This window comes from Charadrius vociferus, unplaced genomic scaffold (assembly GCF_000708025.1).
Source record: "Charadrius vociferus isolate BGI_N301 unplaced genomic scaffold, ASM70802v2 scaffold51, whole genome shotgun sequence".
NCBI lineage: Eukaryota > Metazoa > Chordata > Aves > Charadriiformes > Charadriidae > Charadrius > Charadrius vociferus.
Genome location: NW_009646939.1, coordinates 2,795,369 through 2,813,517, shown reverse-complemented (window position 1 = coordinate 2,813,517; position 18,149 = coordinate 2,795,369). Strand labels below are relative to the sequence as shown.

The 18,149-nt window shown below is 37.1% G+C and overlaps 1 protein-coding gene across 1 annotated transcript in view; it reads left to right on the top strand.

Moving 5' to 3' along the window:
- ULK4 (unc-51 like kinase 4) overlaps positions 1-18,149 on the top strand; it is a 254,582-nt gene that overhangs the window by 129,586 nt on the left and 106,847 nt on the right. The window lies entirely within an intron of this gene.

The following is an 18,149-nucleotide window of genomic DNA, read 5'->3' as shown; positions in this document are numbered from 1 at the left end:
GCTCCTGAGCTTGGAGGAGGTGGTCCTTGAATATTGACCAACTTTCTTGGGACCCTCTTCCCTCCAGCGCTTCATCCCACGGCACCATACCAAGCAGATCCCTGGAGAGGCCAAAGTCAGCTCTCCCAAAATCCAGGATGGTCAGCCTGCTGTGCACGTTCCTCACTGCCTCGAGGATCTCAAAATCGACCATTTCATGGTCACTACAGCCCAGGCTGCCCTTGAGTTTGACACTGTCTATCAGTCCCTCCTTGTTAGTAAGAAGCAGGTCCGGCACAGCTCCTCTCCTCATTGGCTCCTCTACCTCTTGGAGAAGGAAGTTGTTGTCAACACAATCTAAGAACCTCCTGGATTGCCTATGCCTGGCTGTGTTACCCTTCCAACAGATGTCAGGGTGGTTGAAGTCACCCATGAGGACCAGGGTCTGTGAATGTGATGCCGCCCCTATCTGTCTATAGAGGGCTTCATCCACTTGGTCTTCTTGGTCGGGTGGCCTGTAGCAGACCCCTACTGTAATGTCCCCTGCTCCCGATTTCCCTTTAATCCTGACCCATAGGCTCCCAGTTGGCTCTTTATCCATCCCTAGGCTGAGCTCCATGCATTCCAGCTGCTCATTAACATATAAGGCAACACCACCTCCCTGTTTCCCTTGCCTGTCTCTCCTGAAGAGCCTGTAGACTTCCATGGCAACACTCCAGTCATACAAGTCATCCCACCAAGTTTCCATGATGCCAACGAGATGGTAATGGAAATTAATAGTATACTTTGTGAATATATGAAAGACCTGGATACAGTTCTTGGTTGTAAAACTTGAGGGGGATTCCATGTTACACCTGAATGCAAATTAATTTCATCAGTGCCCTGATGCCAGATCCTAGTGCTAGTGGTTATATCGATAAAGAACAGTCCTACAAAGCAGTATGAAGGTATGACTGCAGTATGAGTAGGCATTTATCTTGCTACAAAGTCTAATGAGGTCAGCAAAGATGTAGTGATGTGTATCTGTGGAAAAAGGGAGACATATTGACAATATTTGAGTATTGTCAATACTCAGGATAGTAAGTGATTGAAAAACAGAAGGAAAGCTGGCATCATAATGTCCAAAATCTAAAAGGTGCAACCTCCCCTTGGTAACAAGATTAAAAATAATGAGCCAAATTCCATGGTGCCATAAGGGATCCAAAAGTTGGGTTGATACAGGGTATAATATGAAGTGCTGCTGTTGATGAAGTAGAAGGGGTTGTAGTAGGAAAAGTTACTGTGGGATGTTTCATGTTTTACTTTCTTGCTGCCTTTTCTGCTACATCCTTAGTATTCTGTTTGTAATATATTTTACTGTGTGGAACCTGTGATCTATCTGAAATATCACTGTATTATATACAAAATATTATTGTTATAATGCTGGAGTAAGGTTGATAAAGGAAGTGTTTTACTCCCATATTTATAAATTATGGCTATTTGTATTTTAGATTGTTATCAAGATTTTGCTGAGTAGCTAGTGATGAAGTTGGCATATATGTTATTTTCTGTGCTATGTTACTTTTTAGAGGGGGTTGGATGAGGACCCTCCACACATCATAAATATTATCTGGCCTTCCTTTAGGGTTATCTAAATCTAAGCTATTGCATAGAAAAGAAATTGTGTGTAGTTGGTGAAATTCTATTTTCCTACCAATAAGTTTTAAAACTAAAACTAATGGTGCTTGTGATTAGGACCTCAGTGCTAGCCTCTTTTTAAAGCTCAGTAGTCCATTGTGTGCTCATCCTATTAAAATCTCTAGTGTAACTTTTAATCACACCAGCATCTTGCAGACTTCAGGTTTTGCTGTCAAATGTTTTTTGGCAACATTCTGTATTTTAATGGCCAGTGATCACATGACAAATGTGGCAACATGGATTTAAAAGCATGTCCTTCCAATAAAGATGACTTCAGGTTGAAAGTTATTGTATTTATAAATGATATCTTATTATTAAGTACCATCAACCAATGGTAGATACTGTCTTAGTGTCTAAACTGTACAATCTAATTCCTTTAAATTGATTATTAAATTAAAATATAATTATTTTATTTATACTGTTAATCTGTCAAGCAGGTCCACATCTTTTCTTCACCTTTTTTCAAATAATTAAATTTAATTTTAAATTTTAATTTATTTCCCTTTAAATACAGTGGAAAGCTGTTACTATGAAAATACAAAATCTTTTTATTTTTGTACTTATATTCATATATATTTGTTTATTTTTCCTAGCTGTGTCTAGGTTTGAGGTTTTATACTGTCCCTGTGTATTTTGGGACTGCTATATGAGTCCATGTTAAAAAGTTTAATTACAGAATTGGACATCTTAGACTAAAGGATCATGTTTTTGATAGACTGCAGTAAACCTGTGCTTTGAATGCTCAAAAAATGCTTCAAAATCATTGTCATGCTGATAGTGTCTGGTCCTCTTGGAAGCTGTGCTTTGCTCACTTTGTTGTAATTGCAGTTGAAAATTAAGATCATTATTCTATTGAGCACTAAGGAAAAGAGTATGCGCTAGGCATGGTTATAAGAAGAATTGTAACAGTTACATCAAAATTAGTTAAACATATTCATACTTTAAAAAAAGAAACAAACCACTCCAGTTTTATTTGGGTAACACCTTCTTTTCAAGAAAGCTAATAATTTTGTGGAAATTTTGTCTAAATAGGGGATATGTAGCTGTGTATAATGAGATAGCTTTGTTTTTTTAAGAATTAAAAATAATTTTAACCAAAGCCCTTCAATAAAAAAAAAGTTGTGAGAAAGAAGTCGCATAGCAGCTGAATGGAATCAGTAGTTGGATTTTATATTTCATTTTGAATTTTAGGGGAAAAAAATCAAGCTACAGGAAATGGTTATGGTCAGAGATTCCACTCCTTGTGATTCAGTTAAAGCAATGAAGCCACCCACTTAGAACAGTTTAAAAATAATACTTGTTTTCTGAGGAGCCTTTCCTGTGAAAATACTATTAAAAAAAAAAAAAAGGAAAAAACATTGGAGAGGAAAATTAGGAGCTTCATCATTCCTATTTTACTTGGATTCTGTTTTCTACTGAGAGGCTGCGGTCAAATTTCATTTGAGGGAAGAGGTAGAGGTGTTTTTCTGTTTAGCACCCACATGGATGATAGGTATACAGGAACATGTATCAGAGGTTATTGCAACAGCTGAAGCATTAGTTTACTTCTGTCTGCTAAATAAGCACCTTTTAGTCCAGTGTGGTGCGCACTTTGTAGGTTATCTAGAAGAATGGCGATCATGGTTCTAACTCTTGCGAATACTTGTAGATCATCCAGGATGGAGACTTGAAACAGCAGAGTAGGAGACTCTTATTCTTATATTCTGTAGAGAGTCCAAGTTTATGCTGCCGAACTCATCTGCTGGAAAAAAAATAATTAGGATAGCGAATATGGCAAATGATATAAGCTCTGGCGCTTAGTGCAAATAGGCAGTTGGTCCTCTATGCTGTAAATGAGCCTTGAGCTTAAGTCCCTCTTTAACCTCTGTGCTTGCATGAGAGGATTGATACTGGTAGTAACTGATAGCTATTGACATTTCACTCTAGTCTGCTGGCATACTCAATCCTTAATGTAGCCTTAGCCCTCTATTAAAAAAGTCAACACAAAGATATCTGGGAATGGTTAGGCAACATATGTTTTAAAGAACAGGAAATGGTATTTATTTTAATAGCTTTGTGTGTGGTATTCCTGCTCCTGGCTGTGTATTCAATTCTGTTATAAAAAAGTTAAATGCAATGGTTCATTTCGGTGTATTTCATCTGCTCATTACTGCTTTTAGGGAAAAATCTGCATTTATAAGATGTCTGAAATTAGATTCTAAGAGTGATTTCTGTGGCTTCTACCGGATGGGCATTAGTTATAGTTAGGAACCTTAAATTTATCCATAATGAATAACTTTTTTTTTCCCCTTCTATTTGTGAAGTATGCATATTTCCTAAATCTACTAGATTTAATAGCCAAACGTACGCTATGGCAATATACGCAAAACTGCTGTGACAGATTAGGAAGGTAATCTATGAGGATTTCTGAAAGTGAAAATGCCAAAAATCCTATTTTAATGGGTGGTTTATAAAACAAAATAATTGCTTGTTTCGAAAGAGATTTAATATCCAAAGATAGATTAAGGAGAAACTAGTGAAAAATCACTAGACTATTTAAGAATTTATATCTTTGGAATGATAAAAATTATGAGATACAGTTTAAAGACGATGACTGTATGACTGTAATGCAAATATAAAAATTAATGTGAGTAGAAGAACACTTCAACAATGAGAATGGTCTAAATCTTTTCCAAACGGAAAAATCTACCAATGTGTTGAAGTGTTATGTCAACATTCAGAAAGGTATTATATTTATTATCTTTTTAATGCTCAATCAAATGAATAGGAGTGTTTCTAAAGACTGAAGAAGATGTTGTAAAAGGCATTAGGGTACAGTATGTTATTTTCCAGTTTTCAAGGAATAAAATATGGCTCCTCTGATAGAAAAGTTTGGGTTTTTTTCATTACTCTGTTAACTTGCTTAAACACTTTAAGGATGAGATGCCTGAGACTACTTCTCTCTTTTAAATTGCTGACTTGAAAATAGCGTATGCTTAGAAGGCATAAGCCTGCATATTAGAATGCGTACTGTTAGAAATAAACATGTGTAAGCGTAGCTCTCTTGAGAATTTTTTAGCAGGAAGCAGAATCATACTAAAAGAAAGTTTTTTTCAGAAATAGATTTTTGTTTTATTTTTTTTATCAGTATTCTTTCAGTCAGGAGTTTCTGGGGAAGTGTTTATGTATCTATACATCTGTAAATGATTAGTGTTGAATCAGCTTGTTAATCTGTTCTGGTCAATTTTTCTCTGTAAGTATTAACATTGTGCACAGAATGAACTCTTAACTGTTTTGCTCTATTGAGGTGTAATTATCATCTTTTTCACTGGTGACATTGAAACTATTAGAAGCCAAAATGCATGGTATAAAAGCTATTTCTGATTGTGGTTAATAATGAGAACCCATGATAGGTTTTGTTTCCCTGGGTATTGTTAGATGATGTGCAGTGGTTTTCCATATGGATAAAGCAATCATAGAATCATAATCTCAAGTTGGAAGGGACCCATAAGGATCATCAAGTCCAACTCCCTGCTCCTTGCAGGACTACCTAAAACTAAACTGTATGACTAAAAGCATCATCTGGACACCCCTTGAACTCTGACAGGCTCAGTGCCATGACTGCTTCCCTGGGGAAGTTGTCGGAGGTCAGTTCCAGTGACCGACCACCCTCTCGGTGAGGAACCTTTTCCTATGTCCAATATGAATTTCCCCTGATGCAGCTTCATTCCATTTCCTCGTGTCCTATCACTGGTCACCAGAGAGGAGAGCAGCACCTCCCCTTCCACTGTCCCCCTTGAGAAATTTGTGGACTGCAATGAGGTCACCCCTCAACCTTCTCCAAGCTGAACAAAGTAAGTGACCTCAGCTGCTCCTCCTCATAATTCTTGCCCTTGAGACCTTTCACCGTCTTGGTCGCCCTCCTCCGGACACACTCTAATAGTTCGATGTCCTTATGTTGAGGCACCCAAACCTGCACACAGTACTCGAGGTGAGGCCGCATCAGTGCAGTGTGGAGTGGGACAATGGCTAGTTATGCTGTTCTTGATGCGCCTCAGGACACAGTCAGGCCTTTTGCCTGTCAGGACGCACTGTTGACTCGTATTCAACTTGCCACCAATCTAAACCCCCAGATGTCTGTCCACAGGGCTGCTATCCAGCCTCTTGTCCCCCGCTGAAAAGGTCAACAAATTCTGCTACAAACATTAATAGGAGAAGAATTTGACTTTTTCAATATCGTTGTAACTTATGATAAACTTTCAACATGTTTGCTATAACCACAAAGCTCAAGGTTTGTCTGTGCTGCAGTCAGCGTGTGGCAGCAATTCATGAAGATGTCTCCACCTAACTTTGACCTAGTAGCTTAGCTAATGTTAGTCATGTGGGTGCAGCAACAGAGGGATTAGAAAGTGCAAAGCCTGCTATGAAGATTAATAAATACTTGGGCAGTTAGCTGCTGCAGCCATCCTGCCTTGGGTCCCCTACCAAGTTCAAAGCAGAGGATGTGTTCACAATTAATGTATGGATGTCATCCCATACTTGCAAAAGACCGGTGTAGTTTGAAGAAGTCTTATGGAAAGGACTGGAACTGGAGTGTCGGAAGTGATGGGAACATATTCTGGGGACAGAGGGACCATGTGGCAACCACATGCTGCTCATTTGGAGGGCTGCCGTATACCTATGAGGTGAAGTGTGCCACTTCTTTTGTGTCCTTCTTATGAATATCAAGCGCTTGTGATAATGAAGGAAATACTGTATAATTAAAACTTTTGCATGTACAAGTTTGAAAACTTTCTAAAATGTTCCTCTTAACAGCCACTAGCTTCAAATGGAGCTGGAATGATTTACTTTCTCTCCATAACCTTGAGAAAATTATTGTTGTTGAGGGGGTTGTGTTGTTTTTCTGAGTCATATTAGTAGCTGATTTTCAGCTGTTCTTGTAGAATTGCGTGAGTCAAATAGTCTTGACTTCTAATATTGAGAGGTCATAATGGTAGTGGTTAAATGTGTATTTTTTACAAATGAGAGAATTTGAGAACAGGGTTTCAGGTTTTTTCATTTACCTGAAGTACATTTTTTGTGGGATAAAGAATGGGCTTGTTGGCAGAGTAGTGAGAAAATTGAGCGTGCTGCCTCCAATTCCTTCTGATGATCCATATTTCTTCTTGACCCTGGGCAAATTGCATAAGCCTTCTTTTTCAGATGTGCTTAGTGTGCTTATATCCTTTGTGTGTCTGATGAACACATTTACTCTTAAAAAACTATCAGATATTGGTGCTCATCATTCTGAAACTAGGCCTGTTTAAGGTCCCCGCTGGGCTTTATTCGAGCATAATTCTTTAATGAATTTTCCTTATGGTAAGGTAATGTCTGAACTATAAATGTACATCACAGGAATGTAGGGATGATAAATTCATTAGGATTTAGAAGGTATTCAGACTTTGTTATGAGAAGCACTGTATAAATTCTAAATAAATGTGAGCAGCCTATTTTATGACTATGTCTGTGTAGATCTATCACCAGTAGGATTGCTGGTGGAAAAAGAAAAATACGTGAGAGGAAGCAGAGCCATCCTTTAAATCATTTTAAGATTATAAATTGATATTGTGCATAATAAAATGGCTTTTAAAAAGGAAAAAATATTACTAAAGCATATCCTTCTATCACTTTTTTTCTTATCTGCAAATTTATTTTGAACCAGTGCTCCTGTTAGGGGAAGGAATAAAGTTATTTACAAAATCACCTGAAGCTCCACTTCTGAGAGAAAAATTGAGTCTACAGGATTTGTGACAGCATTATGTTCTTTTATAAGAAGGAAATTCAGCTATTTGCATCTTAAAGGAATTGCTTTCTATTGCTAGACACTAATATTTTACTGTGTATGCTACATAACTAGTTTTTTTATTTCTTATTCAGTGCTAAGGGATGTAAGAAAACTCATGTATAAACAATATTCTTATGTGTTTCTTGGTAGTTTTTTTTCATCTTGTCCCAGAAGTGGAAAAATTTACAGATAATAAACATGAGTCTAAAAAACTTTAATAAGGTTTTAAAGCTAGTTATAACGTACTGGAAAAGGAAATCACAAACATGTAGTGAAGTGTGTAGGTCTGCTTTGCAGAAATAGGGACCATGATTACTGCTGATACTAGAACACATTTCTAAGTTTTATGATGTTGTGATTGTTTTCCATCTCTTTGATCTCACTGTTCATGTTTTATTTTACTGGTCTTCGTTAAGCAAGCAAGCAAACATACTGTTTCCGTGGAGGTTTTTTTGTTTTGTGTGTTATGCTATATAAGGTCTATACAAGTTATCTTTTGAAAGAAAATATTTTTACAGTGCATTTCAAAGAAAAAGTTGTTGCAGACTAACAATCACTGTTGTGCCTTGCATGGGCAGATCTTCGTCTTTTATCACTTCATTGCTCTGACTGTCCCAAGAACATTTCACAGTGTTGTTTCAAAGTGACTTACAGCCCAGCTGAAGCTTCTGTTCTTTTTGCTTCTTCTGTTGGTTGGGACAAACAGCCCAGTGTTACAGGGATGCATAGTGATGACACAGTTTAAACTCTCTTCAAAACCAAATAACTCTAACCCTAATATTTGTCCAGTGTTATAGTATGGAATACAGAACTGCCGCGATCCCTTCAGGGATTGACTTGGGATCCAACACAACAGTTGTGCAAAAGTCTTCACCCCTGCAAAGGGTGGAGCACCTGCTTAGCGCTGTATGCCAGCCCTTGACTGTTGCTCAAACTCCACGAGGTTACTACTATATCTAGAGGATTGCCTGTTGCCCTTTGGACCTTGCTGGACTCTGGTAGTTGGCGCTTCCCTTAATCCCCTCAAATTACAAAGGCTGTAATAGTGTTTATTCTGAATAACTTTTAAAAGTTAGTTTTTCTTGGAAGGCTAAACTGGTTAGGAATACCTAGTTTGTTCAAATACTGTGTTCAGAGAAGAACTTTAAATATATTGTAAAAGACTAATAGTGCTTACCCTGAACCTTTGACATCTTGGAGCAAGCCCAGTGAATATACACCCTGATGATCAGAACACATGGAGCACATGGCAGATGGAGAAAGGCCATCTGAGTGAACAGGTTTCATATAACCTTTGCAAAGAAGGCTTGGGGGGATCTTATTCCTGTCTGTAGCTACCTCATGGGACAGTACAGAGAAGTTGAAGCCTGAATTGTCTCAGCAGTGCACAATGGAAGGACAAGAGGCTGAACGTAAGTTGGAAGATGGGAAATTCCAGCTTGATATAGGAAGAAACTTTTTGTTGTGGGGAGGATTGTCAAACACTGGAACAAGAGCCCAGAGAGGTGGTAGTATCTCCATCCTTGGGGACTCTTAAAACTCAGCTGGATGCAGCCTCAAGTCAGCGTGCTTCGACAGGACTACTTTTAGCAGGGGATTAGACTAGAGAGCCCCAAAGGTACCTTCAACCGTATTTGTTGGTATGGTTGGTACACATATACAACCAACTTCTGTGATTTGATTGGCCTGATCCAGTCCATCTTCCTAAAAACCAACCAAACAACCAAAACTACCCTAAAAGTTATCTCCTAGCATGGTAGCCACCATTCACTGTACCCTACCTGTAGTTAGATATGTTAACTCCTCTAGATTAGGATCCAAGTCAGTAATCTCCCAGGTGAGTTTGGGTTTCTGAGCTCTTCATCTGCTTCCTGCTTCCTAATTCCTTGTATGCTTTGACCTTTAAGTAAGCATTAAGTAAGGTGGATGGACAGAAGTGGCAAAGTATATTCAGCTGGCTTGGATCCGCTCCCATTTGTCCCTTATCTTTTATACTGCATGAGGGTGTTCTTCTCTGAACCAAATCCAAGACAGACTGTAGGTCGGGGTTGGATGGATGGATGTATAAAGTCAGCGAATGTTTCTGCCAACTTGTTTTGTCTGGCAGTACTCTTGGACATTACGCAAGGGTACCTTAAATGAAAGTCTTACTTTTGTGGTTTTTGAACAGTGTTCTGAACAAATTTTTTAATTAAGTGGAATATATATACCAGACTTCTGTGATTGAGTAATTTGAATATTGATGTGGAGAATTTAGGGCAGCTACAGTTGATGATGTTAGATTTTTCTTGGAAAACTGGAAGAGCTTCCTCTAAAACTAAATGGAAAACAAGTGTACTTAGATGTTAACTAACACCTTTCTTTTTAACTCTGTCACCTTTAGAACAGTTAAGATATGTAGAATATTTGAAATATGTATTGCAAAAGAAAATTTGTATAGTGTTTAGGAGAAGAATTATATGTTTAAAAAAAGCAAAAATTAAGGATTGATTAATGAGTTCTCTATTGTAGTTTAAACTATGACGTTAAGTATTTTCATTGTTTTTCTCTGCAATTCAGACATCCTATAAAAACTCTTGTTTTCTCACACTGAGTAAGGATGGCCTAAATCCATGCATACTTCAAAAGACTTTAAAAAAAATATGGAAAGACAGGAATTTTCACCCTGAAGGGGAAATCTTATTTCTTTTGTCATTTTATATTGATATGTAGCCTTAAATAATAGTCTCCATTACTTCATTTCATAGTGCGTTCTTCTGTCTAGCCCATCAGGAATAATTCAATTAGTGTTCCCCAGTTCAGTCTGAATGAGAGGATTTATGAATTTTTTCTGTGGTCACTGAACATTGTATCAGGAATTTCATTTCAATCATCAGATCAGTCCATCAGTATTGGGAAATTAAGGCAGAAGGGTGTTGAGTTTATGTTCCTTAATGATGGATGTCCCCAGCAGCTGAAGTGAGAAAGCAAGACTGACGATCACCATAGGCTGCCCTAAGACTTGCACAGGGACGCAATTGGTGCTCATGTTCTCTCCCCTCTCAGTTTTTCTGCAAACACACAGTGTTTGAAGATCTTATAAAGTTCACAGTGCAGAGTTTCTAGATCAAGTTTTTTTCCACCTCTCATCAACAGTTTTGGGTTGGTTTGTTTTTTGTTTTTTTTTGGTAGTCGTAAAGCTGTTTATCATTCACATATTCTTTCATCACACTTGATTTCAGCCTTTTTTGATAGAAGTTTTGTATATAACCTTCAGGATCTTGTGAGTATCCATGTAATTAAAATCCTCACAAGTTTTTTTGACACCTCATTCTACTCTCAGTTTAATTTGCACTCCTTTTCAAAACAACCATGAAACCTGAATGTGTTCTGAAGTATTGCACAATGTGTCTTCTGTCAACAGTCCCAACTCTACATACGCAGCGATGCAAGATGTGTTGCCATTATCACTCAGGAATGACATATCATGGTTAGATACAAGCACAATCTAATAAAAACACCTGCTTAATCCGTAGTCCTGGTCAGAATAGCAAACAGAATGTTATAGGTTGTAAGAGGAAGTATTACAATGGTAAGCAGAAAAACATTGTGCCACATTAACACATGTGTGGATTTTGGGTTTGCCATCTCAAAAAAGTTACAGTAGAATGGCAAAAAGTGCAAAGAAAAGAGAGACAGATGATCAAAGGTCTGGAATGGCCACTGTAGAAGAGATTACTCTTCTGTATGCTTTAATCTGGAAGGCGATGATTGAGGGGGAAGTATGATAGCATACAGTCACGAGTGGCTCATACAAGATGAATAGGGAACAGTATTGCTGTTCACTGTATCTTCTAATATAAGAACTGTATTATAAGAACTAAAGAAAACTTGCAGTTGGGGTCTTAAAAACTGACAAAAGGTGATACTGCTTCCTGTAGGGTTAAGTTCAGCTGTGCCATAGGGTCCTGGGTTTACTTGAATTAAAAAAGAGACTGGACAAGTTAATGGAAGAAAAATCCACTGAGAGCTATTATGTTCAAAAGATCTGCTTCTGTTTCAAAGTCCTTGGGCTGTGAATTCTGAGAGGCTGGGGAAAGTGTTCTGTATACCTGACTTGTACTTGTAGGGCTGCTTCTGTTGCTGAGTGTTTGAGATAGGTTCTTGGGGTAGGTAGACTTTTAGTTTGAACTGAGTCAGGTTCTGCTCTATATACTGAAAATGCATGCATTGGAACCTTTCTGTATTGCAGGTTTTTAGTTGTTAGCTGTAGAAGTTTGTCTTATCACTCCTACTTTTGTAGGAGAAAACCAGCTTATTTTTTATCACTTAAACAGATTGACTTGTTTTCTGAAGCATCAGTTATTCCTTTGAGAAATTAGCAGGTTAAAAATACACGGTATTTGTTTTGAGTTATGAGGTTAATTTTCAGTCTGTGCTGTTTATTTGGTTGGATGCAAATATGTTGGTATTAATGAGTACACGAGTTAAACATAAACAGTAATTTTGAGAATTCAGAAATAAATTTGGGCATAAAGTTCTTATTTAAGCTCTTATTTGTATGAATTACAAAATTTATAGTATTTAATATCAAGCTCTATTTCGGTCCTTTAACTCCAGCAGAGTTTACTTGTGTGAGGGTAGGTGTCTGTATTTCCAATTGTACCTGACTTAAGAAATGTTTTGGAAATTTCTTATTGATTAAGGAAGGTAATAATAATAATAGTTAAAAAATGAAATCCATTCCTATTTTGAAGTTGCATGCTGCTCCGTCTCAATGTGGGTTATTCAGTAGGCATATCCTGAATTTTTATCATCATTTCCTAACATAAGTTTTATCCTAGTATTTCAAATTAGTATTTACATTGTCTTGTTTATATGTTGGGAAATGGGTATCCTTAAGCAGATAGCATACGCAAAACATGTTTTTCACTTACTTGGAAATGCTTTGTTTAGAATACAAAAAGTAATTAAGTTCTGTAATTTGGGTGCATTTTTTTAAAGTGTGTGTATGTATTTTACTGTAGAGAAACTTGCTGGAAACTGTGGCCACAGAATGGATTGTGTATTCTTAGGAGTTTTCATGCTAAAAATTATGTCTGTTTTTTATTTTCTTATTTTTAGTTCAAGGAGAATTGTTGACAGGTTATAAGACTTTTAAGTCTGTTTACATTTTTAATTGAATAATTATTTTCTGTGATAAAACTATGGGGTTAATGGTGCTGGTATAATATTAATTAATCATTATGCTAAAATGATTCTGAAGGCTGGTATGTTTCAAATAATATGTAATTCACAAATAAGTAAAATAATATTTTCTACTTAGAGATGTAATTTATAAAAAATCAAATATTTATCTAAATTGCAATTGCAGATTGAGTATTTGTGTGTGTAAATATGTAGCTGTCTTGCCACGTACTTAAGTCATTGCAGTTATGTCTAAAAATCAGGTGGTACCTAATCTACTTTCCATGTTAATTCATGTTTGTTTATTTTAATGGGAGTTTGATTCATCTAAGAGCCCTTGTTTGCATGAAAAACATTGGAAACTCTTCTGTTTGAATAGCCTTCTTTGAGCATTTTTCATGCTTTCCTTGACTATTGTGGTTTACTTGGACCGTGTATGAAATCTGATTTTTTTCATACCTTATTTTCTTTAGGGTTTGGTTTTTTTTTTTTTTGAAGTACGGTGGTGATCATGTTACTTTTTGTACAGGCAACTAGAAAGAACGTAAAAAAGGCTCGACCAGGTCAGATCCAGAGTCTTGACTAGCCTGCTGTTTTTATATCTCACAGTGGCCACAAGGGGATGTCTAGAAAAAAGTTATCGGAAAGAGTATGCCTATCTGACGTATCCACCAAGTACTTTCTCTACATCTAGCCGCTTTCGACTCAAGACCTTTCTGAGCTGGCTGTAGTATCTGTGTGTTTATTATTGGCAATAGACATGTTTTCCATGGCCTTGTCCAACCCCTCTTGTAGTCCCATATAAACTGCTGGAGTTCCCAACACCGTGGCAAGGCGCTGCACAGCCTGGCTTTGCATTGAGTGAAGAAACAGCTCCTTTTGTCTGTTTTGAACATGGCTTCCATCAGATTAATTGGTTATTTCCTGGTTTTGTGTTCAAGAAATCAGCAAACAATGGATCTTCATCCATTTATGACACCCTTGATTTTATAATTTCAATATTCCCTCTCAGTTTGCTAAAACAGTTTTCTGGGCTACAAAGCCATTGTTACTTAGGCATTTTTAAATGGAAGCTGTTCCACACTTTTGATCATTCTTGCTGTTTTCTCAGAGTATTTTCCATTTTCATATATAATTTTTCATTTCATTTTGTTTTTGTGACTGCTGTCATTGAGCTGTCATTTATTTGAAACTCTTTCCTAACCTGAGATTATTAGTTCATATATGAAGTTAGGATTTTTTCCCCACCATGTGCATTACTTTATGTACATTAGCTTTCAGATACAATCTCTCTCCCTTCGTTTACACAGATTCCCTATCTGTGAACAAGTTTCAGATCTCTCAATCTTTAACATAGAGCATTTCCACAGGATTTGTATTACATTAAAGCTCTTTTCATTCAGTCATTATAATTGGACAATTTTTACACTTATTAGAGAAAAAATATTTGGGAGGTGCTTGGGGATGGGTAAAGGGATAATTGCACTCCCTTTTAATTAGAGGTTTAACTGGTATCATCATCTTCAGAAACCACATTACTTCTGTCACACCCCTTTCCTCCAAATGTTCCTTAGCATTTGCTGCCTTTTGCCTACATTTTAATTTAAATAATGCAGCCAAAGTAGTTAATCTTCTGGATTGGTAGCTGGTTCTGCTGCGAATATAATTAAGCAAATTAAATTCTTTATCTTACATCCTCCATCCTCCCCCACTTTTGTCAGTAACTGGTAAATCTCACTTTCCATTCTTTAGGCTTTTTTTCTCATTCTAACAGTCTTGCAGTGCCCACACCTTGGACACCTTTCATTTTTTTTTGGTTCTTCTATAATCAGTTTGTAATTTTGTAGTATTCATAGCTATATACACACACGTATATATGATTATATGAGTGTATATATATAAAATAAACATACATATATATGTGACATTATTTATGTTAGAAATGTCCATGTCTTTGTGACCCAATAAGAGTTCTTCATACTGGATCATGTGACATAAAAAAGAAACGTGCCTATTCCCAGGAGTTACATGTCAGTTGACCATGATCAGGGGAAGAGGGAAGAGGGAGAACAACAGCTTTGGGAGGCTGACAGGGCTGCTCTTGCTTGTAACTACTGCGTTCCCCAGGGCTGGCTGGAGCACAACCCTCCAGCCTTCCCTTAATCCCACCCGAACTTGACCAGTCACTGCATCACAGATCAAGCCAAAGGGCACATGGAGACCTCACGAAGAGGAGCAAATCTTGCAAATATGTGAAACACAGGTGCTGCAAAAAGAGTGTGAGTGACGATTCTTCCTAATGTGAGACTTCACAAGTCTGGTACCAGACTGCGTCCTTTATGAGTTAGAAGTTATGGGGAGAAATCCTGACCGTACCATAATTTGTGTGAATTTTATGAGAAATTTTAAATGGGTCATATAGAAACAAATCACAGTCAATAAAAATGTTCACCCAAAGTGATTAATTTCTACATTCAAATTATTTATTTTTTATGTAGAAGCAATATTAAAGCAAAATCATATTCCTCGCTAAGTTTGTGTTTGTCAGGCTGATTAAGACCAGTCTGCCAATTTACCGTTCCTGCAAATGCAAATATCAAGACAGAGGAAGCATTTAAGGAAAAAATACATACTGAAGTAAAGCTGAGATGCATGCTTTTCAGAACAAGTTATTGATCTTGCGACCAGAATTTTACTGTGATATTATCTCTGTTCTGTCAAACGACTGAGGTGTATCTCCTGATCTCATCTAAATAAATATTGGTGGAGGAATGTGGCTGTTGCTGACTGTATGTTTATTGACCAGCTGCATTCTGATGACTAAGGTAATAAGCTATTGTGTGCTTCACAATAGAGCTTGTAAAAGAAAATTGAATGTCCGTGAACAGTTTCTGGCTGGCAGAGGTTCCACATTATGCTTCTGAACTCTGATCATTTATCTAGAAATTTGTCTGGTTTGGCTTCAGTTGTGTATAATACATTCCTTATGTTAATGTCTTCCTGAAGAGTTGATATTGCGGGATGATAATTAGATTTTAGAACGTCAGTCTTCCACAAAGCAAAACAATTTAAATCTTAATATTCTACTTTATTCTTTCTGTTTTTAACTGTAGTCATTCACCCATTGTCTTATATGCTATTTTCTAAATATATTTTGTTTTATAAAATACTTTTATAGGCAAGCTTAAAAATCATTGCTTTGCTAAAATAGATTTATAGTCAAATATATGCAAAAAGATTAAGCCTACGATGATCCAATCTTAGTTAACCCACTGTAACTTTCTAATTATAATTATAACAGTAGCATCATGTCAAAGAGTCAGCTGAAATTTTGGTAGTCTCTTTCTCTAAGGTTTGTCTTTCAAGTCCCCTGTTTGTATTACAAGTTTTAGTTTCTGTCCCTTGTTTGCTTTGAGCAAGCAGTTCTTTACTATTCGTGTGAGTACAGGAAGCAAAATTCTGCCCTAGAACTGTTTGCTTTCTTTTTCCTTTACTTGGTGCCTTTCAAACTCCTGCCTACCAAATACAGTAGTAACCTGGTCAAACATCATGATACTACATGTGGTTGCTGACAGTTTTCACTCTGCAGTTTAAGTGATAGCCATAAATTGTTCCCTATGGCAGATACATAAGCACTGTTTGGTGGGTGACATTACTTTTAATTTTCCATTGCTATGTCATCTGATTTGATATGGAGTTTGCTAATAAATTAGATTCCATACAAGGAAAAAACAGGTTTCTTTGAGTAAGTTTGCTGAAATGAGTAAAGTATGCACCAAGCAGAAAGGATGCGTACAGGGGTCGATAGCTCCTTTTGCTACTGCAGAGCGCCAAGGATTATTCTGTAAGCAGTCCAATTTGTTTGTTACTGTATATTGTGAAGTTCCACATTTGCTTTCCCTGTAACAAGTTCTGGAGCAGGATTTAAATTCGCTGCACGTAGCTATCTTTAGGGCTCACATCTGGATGGCACTGCAGGAGCATATTGCTGAAAGCAAACAGACTAGCAGTTTTGATGGTAACAATGGAGTCTGAGAAAACACTGGATGCCTGAATAAGATTCCATTAAAAAAGGGGGAGCGAGAGGGATCTCTAATGCAGTCCATTTAATGCAGAACTCTCCAGAGAGTGAAGTGGGGATTATGCTTGCTGCCCTTCTTATTAAAGACTGGTATAGAAGATGCTTGTTGGGCGAATGGTATCTCCATAACAGACGCTCTATTACTCATGAATACGTTTCTAATTATATCTTAATGATCTCAGCCACAAATAGGAAAACAAAAATCTTTGTCTCCCTGAGTGGTTACCTTAGTGGCTGCAGGATTGGCAAGGTTTAGATTATCCATCTCCTCTCACTAGTCCCAGGGGACTTCATTGTGAGAAATGAGACTTGTTTATGATGGTGAATTAAATTGCTGTAAAAGGTTATTTCAACAGACAGTTGGGAAATCATAATAAAATAATTTAGTAAAAATGGGAGCTAGAGTATGCTTAATGAAACATGATTAGATTTAATTTTCTTGCTATTTCAATCATTAAAGGTACATTATCCTTTCTCAGACCTCATTTGGGCTCTTTGCCACGGACCCACTCTTAGTAACAGACTGAAACTTGCATGTTCCATTAGGATATGAAAATGGCTAATGATACCCTACTCTCCTCTCCCTGGCTTTTGTAAAATTTCTGTTACCAGCTTTTCAGATATATTTTAGCTGTTTTCCTCTTTCATCCTTTTATTCCCTCTCACACCTATTGTATGGATTTTTCAGTATGAATAACTATTCAGGGAGGATACGTTGAATGAGATGAAGTAAAATACTAATACAGTTACCTTAACTGTAAAATAACTTATTATGAGTAATTAAAAAATTAACTCCTTTAGTTATTGCTAGGACCCTGTGTTCTAACAAAATTAATATTTTAATCAGTTCATATAAAACATGTTTCTATGCTGTCTTAATCCAGTGGCCCAGTTATATGGGGGGGTTTGGTGGTTGTTCTTTTTTTTTTTTTAATTCTTTCCTTTAACAGTGCAATGACACATTGTGTGGCATTGTATATTGGCTAAAATTTCTGTCTGGCCTCTAGTGATAATAAACGTAGTTCTTGGTGATATTTTATGCCTCTCTCAGCATCAGGATGCTACTTTGATCTAAAAGTATCCAGCTCCTTTTCAGGCTATGAGTTCGTCTGAGAATAAAACTACTCTTTGCTGGTAGACAACTTGGGCAGAGCATCAATATCTTACTGATAGCTACTGGTCATGGCCCTGTGGTTTTCAGGTATGTTGTTTGAGGGAGGAGTTATTTGGGTTATTTCAGTGTTTCATTATTATTCCAGTTTGAATGTAGGTTTCACTGAGAAAGGCTTCTTGTGTTCAGGGTGGAGTTTCTGCACAAAGTGTCATGGGAGGACGGGGAGAAAGGAAGTCCTCAGGGTGGCCACTAGCCTATTAATTAGGAATGCCTTAAGGGAAGGGGCCAAGTGCAGATCTCAAGTTCAGAATCACCCAGAGTGAATGGCT